The sequence below is a fragment of the Delphinus delphis genome, chromosome 3 (genome assembly GCF_949987515.2).
Source record: "Delphinus delphis chromosome 3, mDelDel1.2, whole genome shotgun sequence".
In the NCBI taxonomy this organism is placed as follows: domain Eukaryota; kingdom Metazoa; phylum Chordata; class Mammalia; order Artiodactyla; family Delphinidae; genus Delphinus; species Delphinus delphis.
The window spans coordinates 5,420,563-5,439,696 of NC_082685.1; the positions used below are offsets into that span (position 1 = coordinate 5,420,563).

Here is a 19,134-nt window from a genome sequence, read left to right on the forward strand (position 1 = left end):
TCAACGTGTAATCATTATAAAAGTTGTTAATGAGTTATCTTCCACTCTTTTTTTTAAATTTTTTTTGTGGCGCTGTCTTTGACATCCTATGTGCATTTCACACCTAGCGCTGGTCCTGGGTGAGCTGAGTGCTGTGCTGGGGCCGGGAATGCTATAAAGGGGATGCCTGGTGCTCAGTGGAGGCTGGGCCCCGCCATCGCCCCATCGCATTCCCGCCTGCCTGCCCAGCCCATCAGAAGTTATGGATCTGTTAGCCTCTAGCTGGGGAGACGAGACAGACGCAACATGAAGCAGCTAGGGCCATGTGAGGGGCCAGTGCACCAGCCTGGCCTGCAGGATGTCAACTGGAGGGCCAGCCCCAATGGGCAGGGTGGTGCGGCCGTGGCCTCAATCCTTCCTGTGGAGCCTTGTACACAGCCTCTCATCTTTAACAGGAGCTTGAAACCTTGGCCTGGCTGTGAAGGCTGATGGGTCCTGTGGCTGAGCTCAGGGCAGTGCGTTTGTGGCATGGATACTGGCCGTTCTGGGGGGCTCTGAATTTGGGACCTGAGATGTTTCTGTGCAGGGACTTGCAGGAACTTGGGATGCTTCTTTGGCCACAGGAAAGCTGAGACCCGTGTACAAGCATAGTTTGGAAATAACATCCCACAGCTGCAGACCGTCTTAAATGGCTTGAGGTCTCAAGGTACAATGGCCAGTGGGGTCGGCAGTTGGAGGCTGGTACCCACGTGCCTGGCCTGCCTGGGCTCAGAGCCCGCCTCTGCTGGGTGTGTGTCCTTATCTCCAAAATGGGGATGACAGTGGAGATCTCTGCTTCAAGGGTGGATGAGATTAACTGAGTTAATCCGTGAAAATCCCTGAGTGAAGTAGTTCCCACCCTGGGGGTAATTCTGTCCCCAGGGGACACTGGGCAGTGTCTGGGGACATCTGTGGTTGTCACAACCTGGGGGGGGGGCTCCTGGCATCTGGGGGGGGACTGGGGCAGTTGCTCAGCACCCCACAGCGCCCAGGACAGCCCTGCATGGAGAGTGACCTGGCTCTGATGTCCCAGTGTCTCCCTGGCCCAGGGAGAGCGTTCAGAGACTACAGGGGTGATTTTTCTCTGGGCTTCTGTCTTTCCTTGAATGTGAATCAAGATGTTGCAAGAGGAGTTTCTGAAATCACTCTGCATTCCAGAATAGTCCGCGGTTTTTACGCTGCTGTTCCATGTTTGTCCAGGGAAGAGAGTTGGGGAACAAGCAGGGTTATTAGAAGGCACCTTGAAAATAAGCTGGTTTCTTCTCCTGGAGCTTCTTTATTTTAAAGGGGTGGGTCAGAGGGTTTGGCTGGGGTTTTGTGGACCACGCTGCCAGGGTGGTGGTCCTGGGGGTGGCTGGACTGGAGCAGCCAGTCCAGAGCTCAGAGCCCCGTGGCCTGTTCTGCATGCCTCGTTCGGGGTCCTCCTCTGGTGACTTGGGGTCTGCTGTGGGCCACCTGCTGGAAGACCGTGGTCCTGGGGTGAGCGGTGCTCCAGGCCCTCGCCAGGGCCCTGGCGGGACAGTGGAGTTTGCCGATCAGCTCCGGGTGGGGAGGAGGACTGGGTTAGGTGTCCTCCGTGCGGCCGCCGAGACAGGGGGACCCGGAGCTGCTGCCTTGGGTTCCAGCACCTGTGCTCCCGAGGCCCTGTGTGTGTTAATTTGGCCTTTAGCCAAAAGAAGGCCTGAAAACTTTGGATCGACCAAGCTGCAGTGGCTGTTTTCCTAACAAGCCTGCTAGAGGGATATTCACTGTAAAAATAATTTATCCTCCCGGTGTAAAAACCAGCAGTTACTGGAGGCAAAACCAAGACAGTGAAGGCTGCTTGTGGTCCCTGCTGAGCCCCTGACGTGTGTCCAAGTGGTGTGGAATTCGTGAGGGTCTCTGTGTGCTCCTGGGGTCCAGCGGTCGGCTCGGGGGTGATAGGACCCCGAGAGGCTGATGCAGTAGTCGGGGATGCAAGGACCCTAGTGTGGGACCTGCGTTGCGGCCCTGTGACCGACAGGCAGGGGTCCTGTCACACAGGCTGGGAGCCTGGGAGCGCTGGGACCCCAGCGTGGCTGGGATTGGTCAAGGGCGAGGGAGTGGGCGTTGCTAAGTGACCCACCCCGCGCCGCACAGGGGAGAGAGCCTGAACCCACTCTCCCCTTCATCTGCCTGCAGCGTCGGCTGAGAACGTTTGTCCGCCAGACCCGTGGTTTCGTCTGAGCCCTGCCGGGCTCGGGGCTCAGCCTGTGAACTTGGGTCGGGACTGTGGAGATGGGCCTGGCTAGAATGGGTGTCTCGGGCACCTGCCAGAACCCTCGGCTGTCTGCCTCCATGGATCTGCATTCGGGATGTCCCCGCTGGGTGTGGAGTGGCTCCACGCCCCTCCCCTGGGGTAGGGAGCTCCTCGCCTGGGTCCCCTAAGTGCCGGTGTCGCACCCTTAGGTGCTCACCCCCTTGCAGCTATCGGCGGAGGCTGGCACGGGAGGCATTGATGGCAAATAAAGGCTTCCCTGGAAAGCGGGGCTGCGCTGGGGTCCCCTAGTCCTGCCTTACAGGGACCACCCCCACCAGCTGTCTGGGCGCTCAGGAAGACCAGGGGACTTTGGGGGTGACCAGCCTCTCCACAGCCTCCAGGGCTCTCCCGGGCCTCTGCCCCAGGCAGCAATTGGTTTGGAGTCTAGAGCCAGAGCTCAGAATGGGACCCGAGCTCCCGAACCCTGTCACTGCCACCGACTTGGGGCCTCGGTGTCCTCTCCCGCTCTCCTTGTTAGGTGCCAGTGAGCTGTAAACGGGGCACGTATGTTAATAAGTGCTCGGCTCGCACTCCAGCTGCCAGCGAGAAGCTTCGGCTTACAGTGGACTGCGGCAGAGAAGACAGCAGGCTCGCCGCAGCCCCCAAAGCCTGGGCTCTGTGCTGTCAGCCAGCTCCGTGTTTATCCTGCAGGCCAGGAGCCCAGGAGCCAGCAAGGAGCCATGGCGCCTGTGTGATGGGGACCAGAGAGGGGTGTCATTGCAGAACTGGGGGAGCAGTGCTTCCTTCACGGGCAGACAGGGAAGGCCCCTCCCAGGGGACGTTTGGGCAGAGGTCTGAATGACTCGAAGGTACAAGAAGCTCCACATGGAAGCACAAGGAGCACGTGCAAAGGTCCTGAGGCGGAAATGCCAGAGAGGAAGAGAGTGATTACGTGTGAAGAGATGGGCTCAGCTCCCTTGAGTGCTCGTGTTGTGGTTCGGGTGACTGGCCCAGTGTAGAAGGTCCGGGGGGAGCACCGGTTCTTGGACCGTATTAGTTCGTTCTGTTGGTTGTGTCAACTGGTCTTCTCTTTCTTTATTGTTCTGCCTTTTTAAGCTTCCCGTTTGGAAAGAATCAAGACTTTGGTATTGGAGCAGATCATTTCCACCCAGAAACAAGGACTTTGAAATGGAGAAACCTCTTGTAGAACCCAGGGTGCCCCCCCACCCCCCCGCCGCCCCATCTCAAATGCTTTTTGTAATACTTCCATTCTTCAAGGTGGTGTTTGGACAGTCCTGCGTCTTGTTATGATCTGTGTTGTGAAAACACTCAGGCGGCCCTGGTCTCCTCTCTGGCCATCGTTTTGGGGAGGGTATCAGACAAGATGGCATGCAGTCCTGACGATGGAACATTCTGAAGCATATTTGTAAATCTGGATGGGGAAGGCACTTGTTAGTGGCCATCCTTGTGCTGGTTCCCTTTGTTTATTTTTTGAACTTTTCATTATGGGGAATTTGAACACACGCAAAGGTAGACAAAATAGGGTAAAGAACCCCACATGCTCATCACCCAGCCCCAAACCATCAGCCCATATGGCAGAATGCCCTCCTGTCCATGATGAAATATCCCCCATATTGTTTTTTATATATTTTGGTTTTAGTTTTTTTTATTTTTAAAGTTATTTAGGCCTCACAGCTTATGGGAGGATTGAACCTGGGCCCCCTGCAGTGGAAGCACTGACTTTTTTTTTTTTTTTTTAAGATTTATTATTATTTATTTTATTTATTTTTGGCTGCATCAAGTCTTAGTTGTGGCACGTGGGCCTCTTTGTTGCGGTGTGCGGGCTTCTCTCTAGTTGTGGTGTGTGGGTTTTTTTCTCTTCTCTAGTTGTGGTGCGCGAGTTCCAGAGAACGTGGGCTCTGTAGTTAGCATCACGCGGGCTCTAGTTTAGGTGCGTGAGATCGGCGCACAGGCTTAGATGCCCCACAGCATGTGGGATCTTAGTTCCCTGACCAGGGATCAAATCTGTGTCCCCTGCATTGTAAGGCGGATTCTTTACCACTGGACCGCCAGGTAAGTCCTGGAAGCACTGAGTCTTAACCACTGGACTGCCAGGGAATTCCCAAAACATTTTGTTTTTAAAGAATTGCAGACTCCCAAGGAGTTGCAAAAATAGTATGGAGAAGTCCCACGCGCTCTTCCCCTAGTGGTGACATTTTACACGACCACAGTCCACTGTCAAAACTAGGAAGTTGATGTTGGCACAGTACACTACAGGCCTCACTCAGATTTCACTAGTTTTAGTATGCACTCATTTTTTGGTATGTCTGTGTGATCTCTTATCAGCCGTGTAGATTTGTGTAACCACCATCACAATAAAAATACAGAACTGTCAAAAAAAAAAAAAAAAAGATACAGACCTGTCTTGTCAACACAGACGAATTCCCTCGTGATCCGCCTTTAAAGTCACCCCCACCTCCCACCTTCAGCCCCCGGCAACCACTGGTCTGTTTTCCAGCTCTATAACCTTGTCATTTTGACAGTGTTAGGGAATCATATGTAACCTTATGGGATTGGCTTTTTCACATAAGATCCATCTGACCTGTTGTGTGTATCAACAGTTTATTCCTTTTTATTGCTCAGTAGTAACTCTAATTATCCAATATTATTTTATCATCCTTTTTATTTCTATAAGGTGGGTAGTAGTAGTAATGTCCCATTTGACATTCCTGATTTTAGCACTTTGAGTCTTCTCTCTTGTTTTTCTTGATCATTCTACCTAAAGGTTTGTCCATTTTGTTGATCTTTTCAAAGAACCAGCTTTTGGTTTAGTTAATTTTTTTCTATTTTCTATTTTGTTAATTTCTGCTCTGATCTTTATTATTTCCTTCCTTCTGCTTGCTTTAGGTTCAGTTTGCTCTTCTCTTTCCAGTGCCATAAGGTAGAAGTTGAGATTATTGATTTGAGAGCTTTCATCTGTTTTTCATATAGGCAGCTATAAATTTACCTCTCAGTTCTGCTTTAGCTGCACTGTATAAGTTCTGGTTTGTCGTGTCTTCATTCTCATTCACCTCAAAGTATTTTCTTTTTTTTTTTTTTTTTTTTTTTTTTTGCGGTACTCGGGCCTCTCACTGTTGTGGCCTCTCCCGTTGTGGAGCACAGGCTCCGGACGCGCAGGCTCAGCGGCCATGGCTCACGGGCCCAGCCGCTCCGCGGCATGTGGGATCTTCCCAGACCGGGGCACGAACCCGTGTCCCCTGCGTTGGCAGGCGGCCTCTCAACCACTGCGCCACCAGGGAAGCCCGCCTCAAAGTATTTTCTAATTTCACTTTTGATTTCTTCTGTGACCCATTGGTTATTTAGGAGTGTGTTGTTTAATTTTCACATATTTGTGACTCCCCACATTTCCTTCTGTTATTGACCTCTAATTTCCATTGAGGTCAGAGAACCTACTGTGTATGATTTGAATTCTTGTTAATTTGATGAGGCTTTTTGTAGCCTGGTATTTGGTGTATCCTGGAAAGTGTTCCATATGTCCTGAGAAGAAAGGATATTTGGCTGCTCTTGGGTGGGGATTTCTATAGATGTCTGTTGGTTTGTAGTGTTGTTCAAGTCTTCTGTTTCTTTGTTTATCTTCCTTGTTTTATTCATTATTGAAAGTGAGATATTGCTGTCTCCAACTGTTATTATTGAATTGTCTATTTTCTCCTTCATTTCTGTCAGTTTTTGCTTCATTTATTTTGGGGTTCTGTTATTAGGTTCTTATATGTTTATAATTGTTATATCTTCCTGATGGAGTGGCCCTTTTATCTTTATAAAATGGCCATCTTTATCTCTAATGACACTTTTATTTTGAAGTCTATTTTGTGTGATATTAGTATAACCACTCCCGCTTTCTTATGGTTGCTATTTGCATGTTAGACCCCTTTCTGTCCTTTTATTTTCAGCCTATTTTTGTTTTTGTATCTAAAGAGTATAGACAACATATAGTAAGATCTTTTTCTTTTTCCAATCTGATAATCTCTTTTGATTGGATTGTTTAGTTACATTTAAGTCATTATTAATATAGTTGGATTTACGTCTTCCATTTTCCTTTTTGCTTTCTGTCCAACGTCTTTTGTTTCTCTCTTCCTCCTTTACTGCTTTCTTTTGCATTAAGTGAATATTTTCTAGTGTAACATTTTAATTCCTTTAATGATTTTTTTCATTATATTTTTGGAAGTATATTCTTAGTGGTTGTTCTAGGTCTTACCATATACATCTTAACTTACCAGAATCTACTTCTGATTCCCAGTATTATTTGAAGCAAGTTTATACTGATTCCATTTGAACAGGATTAATTAGGATTAAACTCATTTGATCAATGAAATGGCTTGGGTGACTTGGGTTTTTCAAGGATGCTGATGTGTCTGTTGGCCTCAATGGCGCCCTTCTTTTGTTTATTCCTTTTCACATTTGGTGAAATGAACGTCTCAAAGGATCTGTAATGATCAAAAATATTTGTGAAGCTCTGCCTTCTCAGGATCAGGCTTGGGAAGGCCCCGACTCCTGTGTCATCGCTCTCCTTGTAGTTTTGGCCTTTTCTTCTCCTTTGCCCCATCTAAGCTGACTGGTTTGTAGCCCTGATCCTGCCTCAGGATTCCAAATCTGCGTCAGTGTGTCATGCCCACTCGGAGGGAGGTCTTTGGGGTTAAGGAGTACCCGGTGCAGGGAGGCCCAGGTCAGCCTCGAGATAAGTCTGCGAAGGCCAGCAAGATGGTTGGGCTGTGACTTGGTTGTTAGCTGTCACTCTTTTTGTGACAGCCCAGGTGGGCGGCCTGAGGGGTGGTGGTCAGGATGGCACCGGGCAGAGAACCAGGAGCAGACCGAGTTGGGTGCCTCTGGTCACGAACAGCGTGGGCAGCCCCAGTGTTCTGGATGCATTTAGTTGAAGCCTCAAAACAGCATCAAAGTTTTGATCAAACGTTGAGGAGCTCTCGTGCTATTTTTTTTTCTGGCTTGGTGTATATTTTTTTAATAGCAACTTTATTAAGTATAATTCACATGCCATACAATTCACCCTTTTAAAATGTACAATTCAGTGGTTGTTAGTATATTTACAGGATGTGCAGCCATCACCACCATTGAAGTCTAGAACATTTTCATCACTCCAGAAGGAAACCCCATACCTATTAAATAATCGCTCTCCATTCCCCAGCCCAGACAACCAAATGCTGTAGTGTCTCTGGATTTGCCTGTTCTGGAGGCTTTATATAAAGGGAGTCACACATTGTGTGGCCTTCAGTGTCTGGCTTCTCTCCCTGACCATCATGTTCTCAGAGGATCTGTGTTGTAGCGAGGGTCAGTGCTTCACTCCTTCCATGGCTGCGTAATATTCCACCGTATGAATGGACCACATTTTGTTTATCTGTTCATCCATCGATGGATGTTAGGGCTGTTTCCACCTTTTTTGTCTATTGTGAATAATGCCTATGATGCATAATATGGACATTCATGTACAAGATTCTACGTGGACACGTTTCATTTCTCTTGGGTAGACACCTAGGAGTGGAATTGCTGGGCCAGACGGAAGGTCCGTGTTTGAGGCTTTAGGAAACTGCCAGATTGTCTTTCACAGTGGCTACACTGTGATACAGTCCCACCAGCAGTGTACGAGGGTTCCAGTGTGGCTTGGTATTTTTAAATTTGAATTAGGTTGGGGACCATAATCATTTTGGTGATGGTTTAATCCCAGGATGCGCTGCCTCTTTGCCCTGAGATCAGCACCCATCCACCCAGATGGACCAGCCAGGGAGCTGCTGGGAATGGGACCTCTGGGAATGGAGCTGAAGGGGTGGGACCTCTGGGTCCTGGCACGGCTCTCGAGGCGGCTCTGCGTCCCCTTTGTTTTTATAAAAGTGGTACATAAGTGTTGTCAGCAGAGACAGAAGCCTGTGTGAATTACAGATTTCCCCAGATCCTGCCACCCGGATAGAACCGTTCTTGACATCGTGGTGAAGGCTCCCTGGTCATTGCCGTGTGTCAGGTGGAGGTCTTTCTAGTTTGTTGACTCCACACTCCCCAGCGGACACCCTTCTATTTTGAAGGGTGTTTTTCAGTTATCCCCAGAAAGGTGGTCTGCTTGGATGCTCCTACGACAGCTGGGGGCTCTCATCATCCTGGCGACAGCCCCCGCTTTTGTGCCTCCTTCAAATCTGTCACCTCCTAGTCACTGCTTTTTTTTGAAATGCCAGTTCATAGCCCTCGCCCATGTGTTACACTGGGGTGTTTTTTTCTTGACTTATAACAGGGTTTCTCACCCTCAGCACTGTTGATATCTCTGAGCTGGATCCTCCTGCGGGGGCCGCCCCAGGCACGGGGAGGTGTTGAGCAGCATCCCTGACCCCCACCCCCTCGATGCCAGGAGCCCCTTCCCTCCCCCAGTCCTGACAAGCACAGATGTCCCCAGATGTCACCAGGTGTCCGCTGGGGGACAGACTCGCCTCTGGTTGAGAACCAGTGTTTTATTATAACCCTTTCTATATTAGGGCTGTTAGCATCTTCAGCATTATACGTTTTTTCTCAGTTTCTCAATTTATCTCCCGGCTTTATTTCTGATGTGTTGTTACATAGAATATTTTAAAGCTTATTGCCAAATTTGTCATTTCCTTTAAAGCGCCTGGTCTTGTGACCTGCCCAGAGAGGTCTTCCCTTCCCTGAGATTACCAAAACACTGGCCCACTTTTTTTTCTCCTGCATTTTTATGGGTTTTAGAAGGACCCACAGTCTGGAGGCCCCGGGTGGGGACAGAGCTGTGTGTTTTCCACGCTGCTCTCCTGTAGTCTGCACAGGCTGGTGAGGCTCGTGGTTGGGACACGGATCTCGAGCTGGGCTCCCCTGTTGCTAGCTGTGTGATCACTGCCCCGTGCCTCAGCTTGCTCATCTGTGAAATGGGCTGTGAGAGCAGTACCTGCTTCCTAGGGTTTGGGGGCTGATCAGACATGCCAGGTGCTTAGAACCGGGCCTGCACATGGTGACCTGTGCCCCCATCATCGGCCTTTTTATCTGTCCTGGTCATCCCTGACCCGTGCACTAGCTCCAGGGGAAGCTCCAGGCAAGCTCTAGAAGGGCAACGCTGTTTGGGGAGGTCAGGGAACCTGTCCAGGGTCCCCAGAGCCGTGGGTGAGGGGCAGGGTCCTCTCCGGGCTCAGAACGTGAGCACACCTGCGTTGTCCGGCCCCACAAAATTACGAGGTACCTTTGCAGAGAAATAGGAAGATTATTTTGTCAGTGATTATGGTTTTAAATGGTTAGTCATGGAACATTGAAGACCTGTACACACGAGTAAAGAATGGGCTGGTGTCTTGAGCGTCTGCAGGGGTGGCCTTCTGGCCGTGTGGGGAGCTTGCTGCGGTGCCACACCCCCTCCCAGGGTGCCGGTGTCCGCCCTGCTCTCTGTGTGGCGCCAGCCCCTTGCCTGCGCTGTGGGCTGGGGACAGGTGGTGACCTTTGCCCAGGCTGCGTCCCTGACCCCCCGAGCCTAGTAAAGACGTAGGTGGGCTGGCAGGCCCTGTTCTTGTCCACGATGTTCCAAAAGCAGGTGCTGGCAGCCTCCTTGGCTCCCTGGCCTTTCACCCACGTGCTTCCTTTTTTTGTTTGTTTTTGTCTTTTCAATCCAAGTGCTTCCTTTCTCTTTTTTGTCCTTTTTGAATAAAAACTTCCAGAGACGTAATTTCAGATTTCCAGAAAAGTTGCAAGAATGGCACGAAGAATTCCCAGACACCTCTCACCTGGCCCCTAGGAGTTAACCTTTCACTGCAGCTGCTCTTGTTCCTTTTCTCTCTCTCGTCCTCTCTGTCTGCGCATTTCTTCCTGAACTGTTCCACATACATGCCTCTTTACCTCTAAATACCTCAGTGGGCATCTCTTCTGAACAAGGGATTCTCTTATCAAATTATCAGAACCAGGAAGTTAATTCTCAAAATTCTCAGAGTCCAGGCTCACACACCGCGTTAATACGTCACGTCGCTTTTGTTTCTGTTTATCTGGATCAGTTCCTGAGTCTGTCCTTCTGGCTCGTGGCTTGGACGTTGGGAGAGTACAGGCCCGTTATCCTGTGGGGCGTCGCTCGGTGTGGGTTTGTCTGGTGGTCCTCTCACGTCTGGCAGGAACATCCCAGAAGCAGTCTGGTGTCCTTCTCGGAGCATTGTCTCTGGGGCCCACATCTGGTGGCATCAACCTGGCCCACTTGGGTAACGGGGTGTCTTCCAGATTTCTCCACCCTGAAGTTACAATTTTACCATTTGTAATTGGTAAGTTTCTTGCAGGAGGTCCTTGGGGACCTTGTAAACATCCCGTTGTTCCCCCCACATTCACTGTTTGTTTGGGCAGCCGTTGTTGATTCTCGCCAAGTAGGGATCGTCTAATTCCACCATTCCTTCTGCATTTATTAGTTGGCTTTCTACTGTGAAGAACAGCTGTCTCTTCTTCCCCATCTGTTTATTTATATCAGTGAGGACGCATGGGTCCTTAACTGATTCAGTAGATTGTAATCCATTGCTGTCATTGTTTTCGGATGCTCTAGTGGTCCCAGATTTATCCAGAGGTAGAGCTCCCTCCCGCTGGCTCCTCGTGTCCTTCAGGCACGTGCCCACCAGTCTCTGGGCACTTCCCTACTTTCGGGCACAGTGAGGTGGTCCAGGCCCATGCTGTGAGCTCCCACCTCAGCTCCAGGCTTGACTGCTTCTCCAAGGAGCCCTGGTTCTTCTTGTGGACAGTGCATTTAGAAACCAAGATCTGGGTGTTCAGTTGCTCATTGCCAAGGGGGTGTCTTTGCCTCTGGGCCCTTTTGCCCGGGAAATAGGTGTGTAAATAAATACACATGTGCATACATTAGTGTGTCTGTGTGTACATGTATCGCACAGACACCCACATCCATTTCTGCTTCTACCTATATACACTAGTGCCCACGAGTTCACACCGACACCTCTACTTCCAGCCCTTTGTTCGTGCAGGCTGCCTGCCGGCCTCCCCTTCCCTTTTCTGTAACTCTGTCTCTGTCAGTGAGAGCCCTGCGTCACCCACAGTAAAAGAAGCCCCTGGAGTAAGTCAATATTTGCTTTATCTTTATCTCAAAAGCACATAGTTCCAAAACCATGCTTAAAAGTGACATGGCTTAGTTCTTTCTTTTCCTCTTTATTGTGGTTGTATTATGTACTTGAAATACCGTTTGGTTTGCTTCTGTTTGTATTTCATTGTAGGATTCTTCCCCCCAGCCCCCCACAGTTCTTATTGATTTCATTCATTCCCTCATTCATTTAGTATGTGGGACATTAGCATGGTTCAAGGGTCAGAAAGGTGTCTGGAGAGATGCATCATCACCCTTCCTCGCCCTCCCTCCTGCAGGAAATGATGTCATTAGTTTATGTCTCAGAAATGCAGAATTGTGTGTGTGTGTGTGTGTGTGTGTGTGTGTGTGTGTGTGTATATATATATATATATATATATTTTTTTTTTTTTTTTGGCCACGCCTTGCGGCTTGTGGATCTTAGTTCCCCAACCAGGGATTGAAACCATGCCCCCGGCAGTGAAAGCACGGAGTCCTAACCACTGGAATGCCAGGGAAGTCCCAAGTATGTTTTCTTATACATGGAAGGTGGCACAGTGGGGATCACTCTTGCACTTTTCTCTTTTCACTGCGCAGCGTGTCCTGGAAACAGCTTCATCTGGCCATGGAGATGTGCCCGCCCTCCTGCACAGCTGTGTGGTGTCCACTGGGGGCTGCAGCACAGTTAGCCCAGCCTCTCCCCTGTACGTGCGTTGGGCTTGTTTCCAGTATCTTGCTGGTACAAACGGTGCAGCAGTGAATGCCCTGGTGTAGAGGTATCTTCATATTCTTGGAAGAGTATCTTCAGGGTCGATTTCTAGAAGTGGGATTGCTGGCTCAAAAGATAAGTGCCAAGGTGTGTGATAGCTTCTGGCACGTTCCCTCCTGGGGTGGCGGATGGGTTTACTCTCACTAGCACCGAGAGGGTCTGGTCCCACAGGCTCACTAGCAGGGTGTGCTGTTCTAGTGGAAACGTACTTGCTGATCTGAGCCGTGAGAGATGGGGTCTCAGTGTAGTTACTTTTATTTATTTATTTATTTAAAATTTATTTTTGGCTGCATTGGGTCTTCGTTGCTGTGCGCAGGCTGTCTCTAGTTGTGGCGAGCGGGGGCTACTCTTTGTTGCGGTGCACGGGCTTCTCATTTTGGTGGCCTCTCTTGTTGCAGAGCATGGGCTCTAGGCGCGCGGGCTTCAGTAGTTGTGGCACGCAGGCTCAGTAGTTGTGGCTCGTGGGCTCTAGAGCACAGGCTCAGTCGTTGTGGCACACGGGCTTAGTTGTTCGCGGCATGTGGGATCTTCCTGGACCAGGGCTCGAACCCGTGTCCCCTGCATTGACAGACGGATTCTTAACCACTGCGCCACCAGGGTGGTCCCGGGGTCTCAGTGTAGTTTCAGTGAGCATTTCTGAAATTAGGAGTGAGGTCGAGCATCATTTCATGTGTTAAAAGCCAGTTTGATATCTTTTCTGTGAATAGCCTGTTTATGCTTTTCACCCACTTTTCAGTTGGATTTTTGTCATTTCCTCATTGATTCAATTCCACCCTTACCCAGTGCTTTGAGGTGCCACCCTTGTCTCCCCCCACTCCCTGATCTGTGATTCCCCCAGCCCCTGGAGGAGGTCAGGCTTTAGAAAGACACATGCACATGCTTTCCTTTCCAGCGTGCTAGGTGTGCCCCGCAGGACATGGTTGATCCGAAGTGCGCCCCACAGGTCATGGTTGATCGCTTCCAGGCATCTCAGGTTCTCAAGATCCAGCTGGAGCCTTCCCATCCCGGTGCTCCCGACCCTGCAGAGGCAGGTCCTGCAGAGGAGTTGGGGTGGACAGGTGGGCTGTGTGTCCAGAGCATAAAGGCCTAAGAACAGCCGGTGGAAGAAGGCGGGTATTTTTTTAAAAAGAGACATTGCCAGACTGCCCTTGGGAGCAGTCCTGGGTGGCCACTGGGGGCATGTCACCAGATCTGCCTTCCTTGCCCGAGTGAAGCTCTTAAATGACAAAGCCCATGACAGCTGCCATATACGAGGGTTTACTGTGTGCCAGGGTCTCCTTCCGGTGCTTTTGTCTGTGGCCTTGTTTAACCTCCTGCAACCCCACAGTAGGGCACGGTGACCCCCACTTGACAGATGAAGAAACCGAGGTGCAGAGGTTAGGAACTTGCCCCAGGTCACACGGCCGGCTGGGACCCCTCGGGGGCATCTGTGCTGGTCTCTGCAGCACCGCCATGGTCTCCAGAGAATGGAGTAGGATGTACCATGGGAAATGTGATCACAGAACTGTGTGTGAGGCTCTGCCACTGGGGAGCGGGCTTGGGAGGCCCCCTCTCTGGGGTTTAGCCTCTTTTTGTCCCTCACTCCATTGCTGTAACGTTGAGCGTCTTCTCAGGTGCTTGCTGGCTGTTTGTATATCTCCTGCAGGGAGGTGTCCATTCAGTTCCTTTACCCACTTGTGAATTAGGTTGTCTTTGTTGTTGTTGACCCATAAGAGTTCTTTATCTATTCCGGATACAAGTCCCTTTTGAGATCTAAGGTTTGCAGATATCTTCACCTATCCTGTGGGTCGTCTTTACTTTGTTGATTATGTCCTTCGAAGCACAAAGTCAGTTTATTTATTTTTTCTTTTGTCACTCGTTCTTTTGGTGTTGTATCTAGAAACCGTTGCCTAATCCCAGGTCACAAAGATTAATTCGTGTGTTTTCTTCTAGGAGTTTTAGAGGTTTAGCTCTAACGTTTAGGTATGTGAGTTAATTTCTGTCTGGTGTGAGGTAGGGGTCCAGCTTCTTTCTTTTGCACGTGGACATCCAGTTGTGCCAGCACCACTGTGGTAAAGACTGCTCTTTACCCCTCGGACCGTCTTGGCAACCTCACTGAAAACCAGCTAACTTTAAATGTGCAGGTTTATTTCTGGACTGCCCTCTCTCATCCATTGAGCTCTCTGTACATCCTGAGGCCAGGACCACATTGGCTTGATCACTGTAGCTTTGTCACCCCGAGTTATTTTATATCTAGTCTCTGGGGCGGACATTAAAGAAAAATGATATGGTTCTTACATTTCCAGGAGATGAGATCAGAGCCTTCCTGGGGTTGGGATCCAGACAGCCCAGGGTGCCCGCCACCTCCCTAGCTGAGCCATTGCCACTTCCGCAGTTGGATTTTGTTGTCTGTGAGGATACAGAGGATTTGGTGAGATATTTGTAAACGAGAGGCTCTTTTCCCAGTCTGTAAAGACTGATGAAAATGTCAGCTCTTCAGGTCTCTCAAACAGGAAGCATCTGAAACCTGCGTTCGGCAGGTTGGGTCTTTAATCAGTCCTGAAACTGGATTGCAGGCTGGCGTCAACTTGCTTTCTCTTTTCTTATCGGTTTGGATCTTTTTACAGCCAGACTCTCTTCTTCCAGCTAAAACCTGCTGTGCAGTGAACTTCAGAGGACGGAGATAGAGGTTGTTGTGTTTTTTTTGTTTTAGTTTTTTTTTTTGCTTTTGATATTTTATTTTGAAATAATTTAAGAGGCATTGAAATGTTGCCGAGACAGTACAAAGAGTTCTCGTACCTTCCAGCCACGTTGCCCTGATACTAACGCCTAACGTAACTGCGGAAGGATGACCTGAAGTAATAACAACAGATTTTATTAGGATCCCACTGGTTGTCCCTCTCAGCCCCTTTTCTGCCCAGGACCCAACCCCGGGACCACACGGTGCAGGCGTCAGGCTCCTTAGGCTCTTCCGGACTGGGGCTGTGTCTCAGTCTTTCCTTGTGTGTTGTGTGTCGTGACCTTGACACTTCCGGAGAGCACTGGTGGGGGATTTTGTAGCGTCCCTCTCCTTGGCTTTGTTTCTCATGGTGACACGAAGGTTATGCATTTGAGGGAGGCTGCCCCAGGGCGATGTGCTGATGTGTCTCTTTGCCTGTGGGGTCAACCTTCACCCCTCAGTTAAGGTGGCACCTGCTTGGAGCCTCTGCCGGAAGGTTGCAGGTTCTTCCTCTGGGACCTCGCGACAGCACACCTGCTTCTCATAAACATTTGCCTGTCAGTTTCAGCGTCTGGTGGATCTTTCCTGCAGCAGGGATTACCGTACAGATCTCACGGCGCATTTATGTTGCCTTCACTCCGTCTGCATTATGATCTAGAATTTTTTGTGGAAGAGAGCTATCCCTTCTCCCCCACTTCCGTTACATTTTGACTCTCACACCAGTGAGGGCCGGCGTGTGTTTATGGCACTCTGTGGGTTTATAGTCGGGCCTGTCACTTCCACTTGTTGGCCTCGCTGTCCTCGCTTTGGTCGTCCGGTGCCCCTTCACGGCGCTCACGTCCTCCTGGGAGTCCCCATCTTCTATGAGTATTTCCACCCTCCCTGCTCCCACGAGGGGCTCCAGCTCACCTTGGGAGCAGCGGGGAGCAGGCCGAGTTGGGTGCTGAGCCCTCTTGGATCAGATAACATACACAGGCGAGGAGGGGCTCCCTGCCTTTGTGGGCAGAAGCTGCCCGTCAGCTCTCTGCCTCTCGGACCCCGGGCCCAGCTCCCAGGCCACCGTGGGCGGTGTGGGTGGACCCATCCCGAGGGCTAGCCCTAGGTGGCCCAGAGCTGATAGGACCAGGGGCCCAGCTACCCCTGCCCGGGGTGGGGAGGCCAGGCCTGTGGGGTCCCACCGGTACCAGCAGCCGGTGGCAGTTCCTGGTGCCTCAGCGTGTGGAGACAGCTGGCTCTTCCCCCTGTTCCTGCTGCTTCTTCCCGGCCCACCTGCCTGCCTTTTGCAGAGGGTGGAGGAGCCATCAGCCTCTGCGGGGCGGGCACCTCGGAAGAGCGACATCATCCGACTGTCAGACGGCACCTTTTTAAAGGAGAAATGGTCAGAGTGTGCCTCTTTGGGGTGGTGCTGTCTGAGGCCTTGGGTCGCCGCTCAGTCTGTCCCCTCAGTGCAGCTGGACGCCTCCTGCCCACCCCGAGTTCTCTTCTCGGCGCCTGGCTTTCCTGGGAACCACTACCAGGCCAGCGGCCCAGCCCTGCCAGCCTGGGCAGCAGGAGGCACCAGGGCCTTTCTGTTTTGTTTTCCTTTTAAAAATTACATAGACTTTATCGTTTAAACAGTTGTAGATTTATAGAGAAATTGAGAGCTCTAGGGAGAGTTCCCTACCCCCCTGACCCCGACACCCAGTCTCCCGTTATTCCGTTTTACATGAGGCAGATTCGTTTGTTGCAATCAGTGAATCTTATGAGTACATTCTCGTTGACTAGGGTCCTGCTTCATTCCGTTTGCCTTGTTTGCCCCTGTTGTCCTCTTCTGTCCCAGGACCCCATCTGGGACCCCCGTGACATTCAGGTGTCTCGTCTCCTCGGGCTCCTCTGGGCTGTGATGGTTCCTCAGACTTTCCTTGTTCTCGATGCTCTTGACGGGTTTGAGGAGGGCTGTGGCCAGAGATTTTGTAGAATCTCCCTCAGTAGGAGCTTGTCTGCTGTTTTTCTCACGGTTACATTGGGGCACTGGGTGCTGGGAGGAGGACCACCTGTGAAGGGCCGTCTCATCCTTCATCTCGGGGTGCCTGCCGTCAACGTGACTCATCACTGCTGGTGTTGACCTCGGTCCCCTGGCTGAGGTCGTGCTGCTCAGGTGTCTCCACTGGAAGGTCACACCTCCCCCCTTTCCATACTGTCCCTCTTGAAAGGAAGTCACTGTGCCCAGCCCACACTTAAGGGCCCCCTGATGCCTCAGCCCTGGCTGCCCTGTGCCAAGTGGGCTGTGGCCAGGCCCCTGGTGTCTCAGGGCCTCCAGGGTGGTGACAGGCTGGCTACGGGGAGCCCTCAGTCCTTGCGGGAGCAGGGGAGGCGGGTGAACCTAGCCCCGCGTGGACATAGGTCAGGGTGGACAGAGGCCTTGCCTTGGCTGTGGCCTGAGGGCTGAGCCTTAACCTCAACCCCAGAGCTTCCAGCCTCCTATTTTGGGGTCAATGCTGTCATCCCCCAGAGCACGAGGGCAGGAGGACCCCGCAGCCATGGGCAGCAGCAGACTGGGGTCTGTCCAGCCGAGGACCACAGGCTCGAGTGGCCTTTGCCTTGCAGCCCACGTGCTGTGCGTGGGGTGGCCCATCGTCCACCTGGGGAGACAGTGTGCAAAGAGGTAGTGACAAGTGACCAGGGAGACACATGACCCCATCAGATGTGAGTGAAAGTCAGGCCAGCTATTCTCAGCGGGGAGGCCTGTGGGCAGTGGGGGTGAGAAGGTCCTCCTCCTCTGTCATCGGGTAATGTACGTGGAAGCCGCCGGATCAGTCTCCCTTTGCTGCGGTAACAAACGACCACAGACTCAGTGACTTAAAACAATGCGCGTTTATCATCTCACCGCCCTGGCCGCCAGAAGTCCGACATGGGTCTCACTGGGCTAGGATCAAGGTGTGGGCAGGGCTGACTGATCCTCTGGAGGCGCCAGGGAAGAATCGGTTCTTCGCCATTTCCGGCTTCTAGAGGCGCCGCACCCTCGGCTGGTGGCCCCTCCTCTGTCTTCAGAGCACATTGCTCTGACCTCTGCCTCTGTCATCAGTTCTTCTCTGACTCTCACCCTCTCGCCTCCCTCTTAGAAGGACTCTGGCGATGACACTGGGCCCCCTGATAACGCAGGATCATCTTCCATCTCGAGATCCTTAACTTGGACTTCCCAGCGGTCCAGCGGATAAGACTCCGCACTTCCAATGCAGGGGGCCGGGTTTGATCCCTGGTCGGGAAGCTAAGATCCCACGTGCGGCGCGACCAAAAAAAAGAAGAAAAAAGATGTAAAAAAAACCATCCTTAACTTCATCCCATCTGCAGTCTTTTGTCACCAAGGAGAGCATAGTCACAGCTCCCGGGGATTAGGATGGGGACATCCTTGGGGGCCATTGTTCCACCAGCCACAGCCATGTGGAGACATGCCAGATTAATTGAACCCCCAGAATTCTGCTCTCGTCGCTGTCAGGGGCTGGCGGGGCTGCGGAGCAGGGCAGGTGGCAGCGGCCGAGGAGCCCTTGGGACTACATGTGGCCCTGGGCGGCTTAGCTGGTCCAGAGGAAGAGGCGAATGCCCGAGGGCCAGTCATTCCACAGCTCAGTGTGGCCTTTCAGCCCGGGGGCTGGCACCTGTTAGAAGACAGTGAAATCAACGTAGTGGGTTGTGCCCAGTAATTTTAAAAACCTGATTAAAAAAAAAGGTAGAAAAGGTCAGCACACGTTGCCTGTTTTTGGGACTCGTGCTATTTAGAGCTCCTGGTGAGTTAGGGAAGGTGTGCAGGACCAAGTTCCACACCCCCAGGGCACCCTGGCTGAGCTGCCCTGCAGCCAGGTCCGCCCCCAGCAGCTAGTCCAGCTTTAGGCAGCATGTGCAAAGGCACAGGGGCAGGGAGGGTCCGGCAGACGCCGAGCCGTCAGCTCAGCTCAGGTGTGCGGGAGGTAGGGGCGGGGAGCCCAGTGAGTCGGGGCAGCTGGAGCCCAGATTGTCAGAGGCCCTGGGGCCACACCCCACGTTTAGAGTCTTGTCCTGTGTGCATTCAGCAAGTGACCCTGAGCCTGGCTGTGAATGCCGTGGTGGGGACCCTGCCCCCCGTGGGGTCTCAGCTGCACGGCGCCTGCCACGCTCTGCCCTGTGCTCTCTGCCCCCCGGGAGTGTAGATGGCGGTCACCACGCAGCAGTTCCTGTCTGACTGTCCTCCTTGGAGCGGCACCTTCCCTGCCTGCAGGGGGGTTCGGAAGAGGCAGAACTTCCTGTAAACCTCCCAGGAGTGCCTGTACCTTAAGGTTTCCAGAAGCATCATTGGTCTGATTTGATTGTGTTTGGAGGCTCTTGCTTCCTCA

At 51.6% G+C, this 19,134-nt stretch overlaps 1 protein-coding gene across 6 annotated transcripts in view; it reads left to right on the top strand.

The window, feature by feature from the left end:
- KDM4B (lysine demethylase 4B) overlaps positions 1-19,134 on the top strand; it is a 134,805-nt gene that overhangs the window by 10,442 nt on the left and 105,229 nt on the right. The gene's annotated exons all lie outside the window — the stretch shown is intronic.